We start from the raw sequence: 10018 nt of genomic DNA on the forward strand, positions 1-10018 counted from the left end.
TCCAGTGAAGAAAGACTCAAAACACCACTTGTCTTTGTTTGAAAAAGCTTTTGGAAAAGAGATTCAGATTTGGACTCTTGATTTGCTGCACAACTCACTATCCTGTCGTCAAAAACTAAAAACTGACACTGTAAATTCAATATATAACAATTTTTAATGGAAACTTTAAAATAATGCATCTATCTTGTGTAATTAGTTTTACAAACTTGATCCATAAGGTTATATTTTTTAAACCTTAAATAATGCATTTTATAGTTTGTTTCAAGTAACAAACTTGCTTCTGTTGTTAGATCTATGAGGTATTTCAATCAACACATTTTTCTTGCTGCCATATTTAAGAGAAATTGAATGTCTTATCCTTTAATAATTTATATATATATATATATATATATATATATATATATATATATATATATATATATATCTTGTCTAGTATAATGTGTTTTTGAGGGAGATATTATAAATAACCTGAGAAAATTAATGGAGGACCTCTTAATGAAAGGATAAGTTTAACAAGTCCTATTTTTTCCTGTTATGTCATGCTGGAATTCTTTTTATTTACTCTTGTTTAAGTGTTAGTAATATGTATTTTTTGTTTTCAGTATCAATGGAGTTTCAAAGGCAATTGGAGCAAAAAGTGTTTGAGATGGTGAGTTTAGAATTAACTGTTAAATTATTTTAATCTTTTAAACTGGATGTTTGAATTTGGAACTAACTATGTGAATTTGAAACAAACTCTGAATTTAGAACTGTTATGAACTCATTTGTGGAACTAACTCTAAATTTTGAATTTGGAACTCTCTTAATTTTGAAATCTATTTTAATATATGCATGATTTAATTCTGAAATAATTTATGAAATAATTTATGGTTTTATAGAGTTTTACAAGATTTATGATACTGAGATACATCTTTGGGAGTTTTGGAGAGGTATGATATTATATAGATTTGTTTTTATAGTTGAGTTCCTCTGGATGTATGATACTGAGATACTCCTCTAGATGTATGATACTGAGATACTCCTCTGGATGTTTGAATATGGTTTTATAGTTGAGTTTTGTTTTCACTACTAGAGATACTCGAATTTCCTGCGGATTTACCTGCGAGTTTTAGCTAAATTTCCGCAGGAAACATGTTACCTGCGGATTTTCCTACGGATTTTTGTCCCCAGCTAAAACCTTCGTGGGTAATACTTTCAGCAAGTAATTCCGCAGGTAACTCCGCAGCTAAATCCGCAGGAAATGTCCGCAGGTAAATTCGCAGGTAAATCCATAGGACTTAATATCTGCAGGTAAATCCGCAGGTAATATATTTTTAAAATAAAAAAAATATCTATTAATACTTGCTACCCTAGCAGTATTACAGAGAGGGGTGTACCATGTGGTATTGGACTTTTCAGAGCATGCAGGTCATTAACAATTATCTATTACTGCATAAACTTATTGCTAACATCATTATATATGCTATAATATCTATTTGAATTTTATAGATAAATAAAACTAAACAAAGCTAAGTCTAATAGCACTCAGTCATATGTTCCTTCATCATTGCCATAATCTCGACATCCATTGTCTTAGGCACAATACCAACACCAGATCTCTTGCTGATAATATATTAAAATCCATCCCAAAGAATACTAATTAGAAAAGGAACTCCAGGAAAAGAAAAGTCTTAAACTAAAATGAAAAGTGTCGGTAATAACGGTAGATCCTCACATTTCCAGCAATCATCCAACATTCATTTCATATCACAAAATTCAAAATTGAATCCTTGAGTTTTGTTTTGTGGTGACAGGTTTATGCACTTTCAAAGCTTCTCACAGAAGAAGCGGCATTTAAATTCACAAAAGAGAATGGTATTGATCTTGTTTCAGTTATAACAACTACTGTTCCAGGCCCTTTCTTCACTGCTACCGGCAAGTGTTAAAGTTCTACTGTCACCACTAACAGGTGATTTCATCATCAATTATGCATGTCATGCTTACATTCAGAGACATTAGTAAGAGTAAATTGCTATCATAGCTAACATATCTAGTAGTAATGTCAAATAGAGGCAAGGCAATACTAGCACTATCGGGTAGTGACTATTGTTCTGTGATACGCTATTGGGGTACAATAGTGTTGTAGCGTGCGTAACAGAACTTACTAAAGCATTAAACTTCCATGCTTAAAATTTAACATGAATTACTATAGTGACCAACTTGATCATGTATGTATGTAGGTGAAACTGAAAACTTGGGGTACAATAGTGTTGTAGCGTGCGTAACAGAACTTACTAAAGCATTAAACTTCCATGCTTAAAATTTAACATGTTATAGTGACCAACTTGATCATGTATGTATGTAGGTGAAACTGAAAACTTCAAGATACTATCGGCTGTAAATGCGCGAATGGGGTCAATTGCTTTAGTTCACATTGAAGATATATGCAATGCTCACATATTCTTAATGGAACATGCTAATGCGGAAGGTATACATATGCAGCACACAAAGTTGTTCACTGTCTAACTTGGCAGCTCAACTTTCAAAAGAGTATTCTAGTCCCTCCATGCAAAGGTAATATTCTTTCCTACCTTCTATATGTATACCGAATTCTGCAGGTTTTTTTAATTCATGTTTCTGATGTTATTAATACATTAGTTGCAGCAAGACTCAGAAAAATTATGACAAGGTTTTAATAATTCAACTAATTATTACAAAGTAATTACACAATTAATAATTAAAGTATAGCATACCATTGTGAGGCAACATTGACAATGATAAGGACCTTTCCTTTGTAGCCAAAGATCTTGAAGGTATCTCAAATGTCCAAGCTCAGGAGGTAATCTACTCGTCAAACCATTGGACTGTAGATTTCTATAAGAAAACATAAAATTGAGTAAGTGAGTAAGTAGGAGAAGAAATAATTTCCAATAAGAACTAGCATAATTGAATTTCTTCTACATGTTCACAAGTAGAGTTAGCCATCCCTGTTCGACACCCACTCTGTCAAAAATAAGATATATGAATGGAAGATAGTGGATTCAATATTTCAATATGCAGCTGCATATAGCTATGGCTCAGAAAATTTAGCTTGTATACAATTTGAATGGAAGATAGTGCAACATGTACACCTTACAATCAGACATGTGTCCTTTGTCATTAAGTATGAATTTAGCTTCAATTTGTTTACAACGATTCACGGGCGGCGGTTCCTGTAAGAGTCACCCCTTGTAGCATCAAAAGAAAAAGAGAAGTTAAATTTTACTAAGCAGCATGTTAATCATGTCTATACATGACAATAAATAAATAAAATGTACACCAATCTAGGGATAATATCATCATTACACTAAAGTCGTAAAGAACCGTCCCTGGATAAGTAAGCTACAAGCTCATTGGCATTAGAAAGATTCTTAGCTTCAAATGTAAATTTTCTTGGTTCTTGGTACATTCTAAAGGTTTAGCCTAGAGCCAAGGACCCTAGCTGAAACACAGGATACATAGAGGTTGATTTAGAAGGAACAAGTATATTTTTAGGAGGTCAGAGGATAAACAGAAGGTATTTAATGATAGAATTTCAGCTATTCATATGGAAAGAGAGAGAATATCTATGATAATTTGCTGAGCCATAAAAAATGTAAATATTGGCTTTATTACATTCAGTGTATTATCACATTGAATAATTAAGAAAAACTCTATCCTCGTTCCAGGTTTCTTCACGTGCTTGATGTGGAAAGACAAGTTGAGTGAAACAAACCTGAATGTGGCAAAATGTTTCCCATTTTATTTTAATAAGTTAAGATTAAAAGGCTAAGTGAAACAAACCTTCTTCCATGCTTCAGCAGCGTTAGCAACTCTCTTAGCTAATTGAGGCTGCACAACTTTTCCAACTTCAATATCCTACAAAGAAAAGAAGTCATGCACATGTACGAAACAGTTTTCTTCTGTTTGGAACCTTACGAGAAAGTAGGCTTTTAAACAAGCTTTCATGTCAAGATGGACAACAATCAATTCACATATATGCTCTGGAGATGAAGTGCTCTTTAAACTATATAGAGTTTGAAAAATAATTTAAACCATAACTAACCTGCCGCTTATGACGTTGGTTCCGATCCCTTAGTTTTTCACAAACTAATTTTAAGTCACATGTAACATTAAACAAGTCTTCAGCATCTGGATGGAATTCATGAAAAATGCTTTTTTTCACTAATTCCTAGCTTCAAATCTGCGATGAAATTTAGTTACATGCCTGAGACTTATTTAAGGTATTAAATTGATTTACTGGTGCAAATGAAAAACACCTTTCAGGATTATCATGATAATCCACTTCATTTCCTGGGCGTTTGTCTTTTGGATAAGGGTTGAAAGAACCAAAGTCTTCTCACCCCTGTAACCATATACAATTAATAAAATGTGATTGTCCCCATTTATATATTAATTGTCACTAATTATTTCTTATTAATATAATAATAGCCACTTAAAAATATAACACCTACTAAATGAAAAGTCTAATGGTTTGTTGAAAGGTATTACTATTACCCAACATTTAAAGAACAATACTAAGATTTATAAACAAAAGACGAGATTACATAATTACAGACATTAGTAAGTAATTCATCATCCTTTCAGACAGTGTAGACAAGACTCCTTGTTTTCATTCATTGCAAACAACATCTGGCTAAGAAGACATAACGTTTTTGAGAGCAGGATCATTGTCAACGACCCTCGAACAATCTCTTGATCATCCATAAAGTTTTTGTTAACAAACATTCTGTTCTGTTTTTACTTTTTTCCCTTCTTGGCCTGCTTCTTCTCTGTATGATATATACAAAAAGGAACATTAAAACTGAGTTAGGCAATTGATAATTGACTTGTTCCTAATCACTTATCCGGTTCATTCAAACTCAGATACACCACGGTGTCAGTTCCAATTAAAAGCAGATTGGATGAATCTAAATATGTCTTGTTTATAATAATCAACTTGATTAAACGCTTATTGCATAAGTGGTTATAAGAGTTTATGTATAAGCTATTTCAATTACAAAAGATAATATAAGGTCTAGTTATTTTCATATACTATCCTGAAGAGTTTATGTAAATAAACTGAAAACAGCTTATGAACACTTCATAAACTATTTCTAGTGCTTTTGCTTATAAATAAGCTCAGGTAACTCGATGCAAATAGACTCATAATCTAACACTAGATAACATACTCAAGTTTTCAACAGAAAGTTAAGCTGAGAATCAAAATTACAATGAAGCACACATAAACTGCATTACATGGCTGTATCATATGTAATGAAAAGAGTTCATAAGCTGGAAGCTATGAAGCACAGACACCGGAAATACGGCACCAACACCAACACGTTGACACCAGTAATAATTTTAAAAACTTAATAAATTAAACGTAATCACAAAAGAAGATTGAATGTATGATAACAAAAGAAGAAGAAGAAGAAAAAAACACTACCTCCACCCCTAAATGTAAATCTAATTTTTTTAAAATATTTCTAAATATAAATCACATTTCATTCAAACTATCAGATAAAATTATTTTTAATTTCAAATCTATTCTATACTGCTTATAAAATTATATCACTAAATGCCATAAAACCTACCTGATGACTTTCATGCGTGGGATTAAAAGAGCATCCTGGAGGATCAACCTCTAGGGTCGCAATATGAGCGAGTGAGAACGAAATCCGCATTTTTTTTCATTTCAACCGGCAAGTGCTCATCCAATTTAGGTTTATGAAGTTGTATACTCGTGTTAATTTTAATTCAAACTCTTCACCAAAATCAAATCATAATCAAACTGTAATAGAACTCAGTAATAGAAGACGTAATTGAGTTGAAACCGTAAAAATGCCAGAATTCCAAAATGCAACCAATTCTGAACTGAAACAAAACTCGATTTGAAATCAAAACAAACCTGTGAAAAAGCTGCTCGAATCCAAACTCTAAACTGAGTTGAAACCTCCAAACTCGAACCAAAACGGTAATGATACACGAAGCATTCGACGGAGAGGACTCGCGAGGGTGGATAGAGAGAGATTCAGTGCAACCTTCATGTGGATGGAGGTGATTCACGACAAGAGAAGAGAGAGACAGAGCTTCAGATTGAAACACGAATATTTTTCTTTCTATATAAAATTTATAAATTTAAAATCCTATATATAATTTGATATTTTAACAATATTATTATTAGAGTAGTAGGATTACAACTTTATAATAATAATAATAATAATAATAATAATTAAAAATTGAACACGTATAATTTTCTATAACTCAAAATGTATAACTGATAATGAGATTAAATTTAAAATTTAGAAATAATTTTAAAATATATTAAAAGAGAAGTTAATAAAGTATATATAATATTCATTTCAGTAAGTTATTTTTTGAGCAATTGATTATTTGGTCCAATATATGACACATAGTAGGTTCGATTCCTATTCTATACATTTTATCAGATTTTTGTTTTCAATTTTTTTATATATTTTTTAATTTTATTATTCAAAATTATCATATCATTTATTAAAATATAAATTGAAGAATAGCATTAAATTTTAAAAACTAGCTTTTATTAAACTTTAAAAAAATTACTATTATTTGTAGAAATCATTTAGATGTATTAAATTTTTGGGAAATATTAATTTAAGATGCTGTCTGGTAGATTATTTGGTCCAATATGAGTTACATAATAGGTTCAATTCCAATATGAGAAATGTTTAAGTAATTAATAAAATTAAAAATGAAAATTTTCAACAATTATGAAATATATCAATTATTAAAAACTAAGATTGAAATTAAAATTAAAAATTAATTCAAATACATTATAAAAGTAATTACTAACATAGAAAAAATAAGGATTAAAAATTAAAATTAAACTAAATAAAAAATTAGAAAAATAAAAAAATAATAATTCAATTAGATATTTGCAACAAAATCCGCAGGAAAATTTCCTGCAGAATTACCTGCGGATTTTGTATTGTAGTTTGGGTTTGTTATGATAAACTTCTGCAGTAAATTCCGCAGGAAAGTTTCCTGCGAAATTACCTGCGGATTTTATAGTGTAGTGAGTATTTTCTTTGAAACATAAATTCCGCAGAAAAATCTGCAGGTATTTCTGCGGAATTTTCTTCCAATTTTTTATCCGCAGAAAATTTTATTTTAGGATGAAATTCCCAGGAAATTCCGCAGGTAAATCGAGTATTTTTAATAGTGTTTTATATAATTAATTCATTAGATTTGTTTCATCAAACTTTTTAATTTTCTGAATTTTTTCTAATATCAGTTTTATTTTTTCTATGTAGGATCTTGTTGGTTATGGATAGTTATAGCATAATAAAGGAGGAAATTGCTTTGTCTTGTGTCTGCTTCAAGTCTATTAAATATCAACATAGAAATTGAAGGAAAAAAATTGAAAAGATTATAATCAAGAAATAGAAGACAAATTTGCCTCAGCTGTGGAGAAAGCATCAACATAACACAAATATGAACATATGTGGACTTTTGGACCAACATAAATTGTGTTATTTACTCTGTTATGTTAAATGTTTTAATTTTAATAATTTTAAGAAATAACAAAAAAACAAGATATTTATTTTTTAAATTAAAAAGTAAGTAAAAATAATTCAATTTCCTAATTTTAGAATGGATATAAAAAGATCCTGATTTAAGAAGGGCCAAAATTTAACCTGGCCCAGTAATTATAAATCTGCAAATAAATAAAAAAATAAGTTAAATTTTAAATTTGGGCTTAAAAGGTTATATGGCCCAACTTCATTTTTAACCGAATTAAAACGGTTTGCCTAACCGATCCGAACTAAACCGGATCCGACCAAACCGAAAGGCCCAACGGTTGGAAATTGGGTCTGGATAACTCACCCGAGGGTTGGTCCGATTCTGGGTTTTGGCCCAAATCCGATCCGAACCGAACCGTTGTCCACCCCTAGTTGATGCTGCATGGTTCGATCTTTGCAGTTCTTTATTAGCTATTTTGATAAAAATGCCATTACCCATTGAACTATGTTTATAATTAGCTATTTTGATAAAGAGAAAAGCTATTTTTACACTAAATGATACATATACACCGAACTTTTTAATATATATATCTATTTATCATTTTTTTTTAATAATATTATAGCTTACTTTGAAATATGTGCAGCACAAAATCAATTGATACATACGGTGTAATTACCATACGGTGTAAATATAGCAGAGATGTTTGATAAAATGTTAAAACTGGATTGAACTAAAATTCTGCATATATTACCGATTGAACTAAATAATTTCATTGTTAAATGTAATTTTTTATTATATATGTAATATTATTTTTATTAACCTTTTTGATTTTATTTTTTTAATATAAATTTTACTATCATATAATTATATAATTATTAGAGATTTGCTCATGTTTTATGTGAAAAAAATTGTTAAATTATATTTTATAATAATATATTTAAAATTTGGATATATTCTTATGAATATATGGATGATAAATTAAATTTATAAGTTTAAAGCAACTTGATTTAAGTTAGTCTAACCTAATACAATCTTTATAAGGTTATGTAAAATTGTAATTAATTCAACTTTTTTTCACACTATTACATCAATTGCAAAAAAAATTGACGGTTTATCAAAGAGTCACAAAACATCTAAATTATCTCTTTGTAATTATTACTAATACATACCGGCGTGAGACGGCGAAGATGAAAATAATAGGAGAGAATATAACAAAACCTTGTGGCTTGTGGAAATAGAAACCGTGGAATAAAAAAAACCCTAACCGTGTTATTTTTATAGTGGAGAAGTGAAATATAAAAAGGTAAAAAAACCTATTAGTTTTATAAACAATAAAAATTTAATAATTATTGGGTTGGGCTTTTTTTGTTTTTTTTTTAAAATAATTTTTTTAAATTGGTGTGTCCTTTTTTTGAAACAATGTGTCGTATCCGTGTCCGCTGCAATTAATTTTTTTTCGTTGGACACCGCAAAAACGTGTCAGATACGTGTCGTACGAGTATCCGTGTCCGACACGGCGACACGCCTTCCGAATGGCGTGTCGGCGCTTCATAGCTATGTAAGCATTTGTTCCTAATAACTTTGTAGCAATTTTTATAGTAACTTGTTCTATGATTTGCCTTATATAAATTTAACTATTTTAAATTAAAATTTTATCATGGTTATTGTAGTATATAATTTATAATGTTTCAAGAATTTATTAATTTTTTTTAATTTGATAATAAAGTACCTGCGGATTTACCTGCGGAATATTTCCTGCGGATTTTCCTGTGGAATTACCTACGAAATTTTCTGCCAAAAAAATTACCCACGAAGGTTTTAGATGGGGACAAAATACCGCAGGAAAATCCACAGGTAACGTGTTTCCTGCGGAAATTTAACTAAAATCCGTAGGTAAATCCGCAGGAAATTTGTGTATTTTTTGTAGTGGAAGTTATGACATAATTGTACCATTTAAATACTTTAGCCTTTTTCATATTCTCGATGCTTTCCAATGTAGTTGCTAATACATATTCAAACTCTTGAAAATCTTAACTATTAAACTAGTCTGTACTGACAAATATTGGTAATGCACCTCATAACTAAGGGTAAAGGCTTCCATGGACAATCATTGTCAGTAACACATGGAATGGAATCTGCATAGTCAAATAAATAAAAAGGAATGTCACTAAAAGGTGATCTAACTATATCATATTTTGTATAAGAAAAATTATAAAATTCCAAAAAAATGCGAAAAACGAGATAGCACCTTTTATTACAACAAAGAAGTAGAGGAAGAAGGATGATACAAGCATGTTGAGCCATATGTTTTCTCCTTAGCATGTAATAAATGGGAATTTTACTGTGTTTTATAAGTAAAATTTGCATGCTCTGTCCACTTCATTTTAATAGCTTTTGACACTTTCAAGAAGTCATGTAATGTTATAGTTCTCCAACAAACCTTTTGTGTTTATTTATCTCACATAAAACGCTTGAAGATCTGAAAAACTTTATTTATTTTTATTAAACTTCATTA

At 30.1% G+C, this 10018-nt stretch overlaps 1 long non-coding RNA gene across 11 annotated transcripts; it reads right to left on the minus strand.

Moving 5' to 3' along the window:
• Nucleotides 1-805: 805 nt before the first annotated feature.
• LOC131627971 (uncharacterized) lies at nt 806-9816 on the minus strand. Of its 11 annotated transcripts, none has more exons than XR_009291636.1 (8): nt 9752-9816; nt 9578-9638; nt 5595-6041; nt 4278-4790; nt 4064-4201; nt 3111-3876; nt 2941-2982; nt 1361-2853 (listed from the first exon to the last, which is right to left on the minus strand). It is a non-coding gene; the product is annotated as an uncharacterized LOC131627971 (long non-coding RNA). The 11 variants fall into 11 exon arrangements; XR_009291639.1 differs by having other exon boundaries at nt 1368-2982; nt 3111-3206; nt 3802-3876; XR_009291640.1 differs by lacking the exon at nt 2941-2982 and having other exon boundaries at nt 1370-2853; nt 3111-3206; nt 3802-3876.
• Between the last annotated feature and the right edge of the window lie 202 nt (nt 9817-10018).

The sequence above is a fragment of the Vicia villosa genome, unplaced genomic scaffold (genome assembly GCF_029867415.1).
Source record: "Vicia villosa cultivar HV-30 ecotype Madison, WI unplaced genomic scaffold, Vvil1.0 ctg.000417F_1_1_3, whole genome shotgun sequence".
In the NCBI taxonomy this organism is placed as follows: Eukaryota; Viridiplantae; Streptophyta; class Magnoliopsida; order Fabales; family Fabaceae; genus Vicia; species Vicia villosa.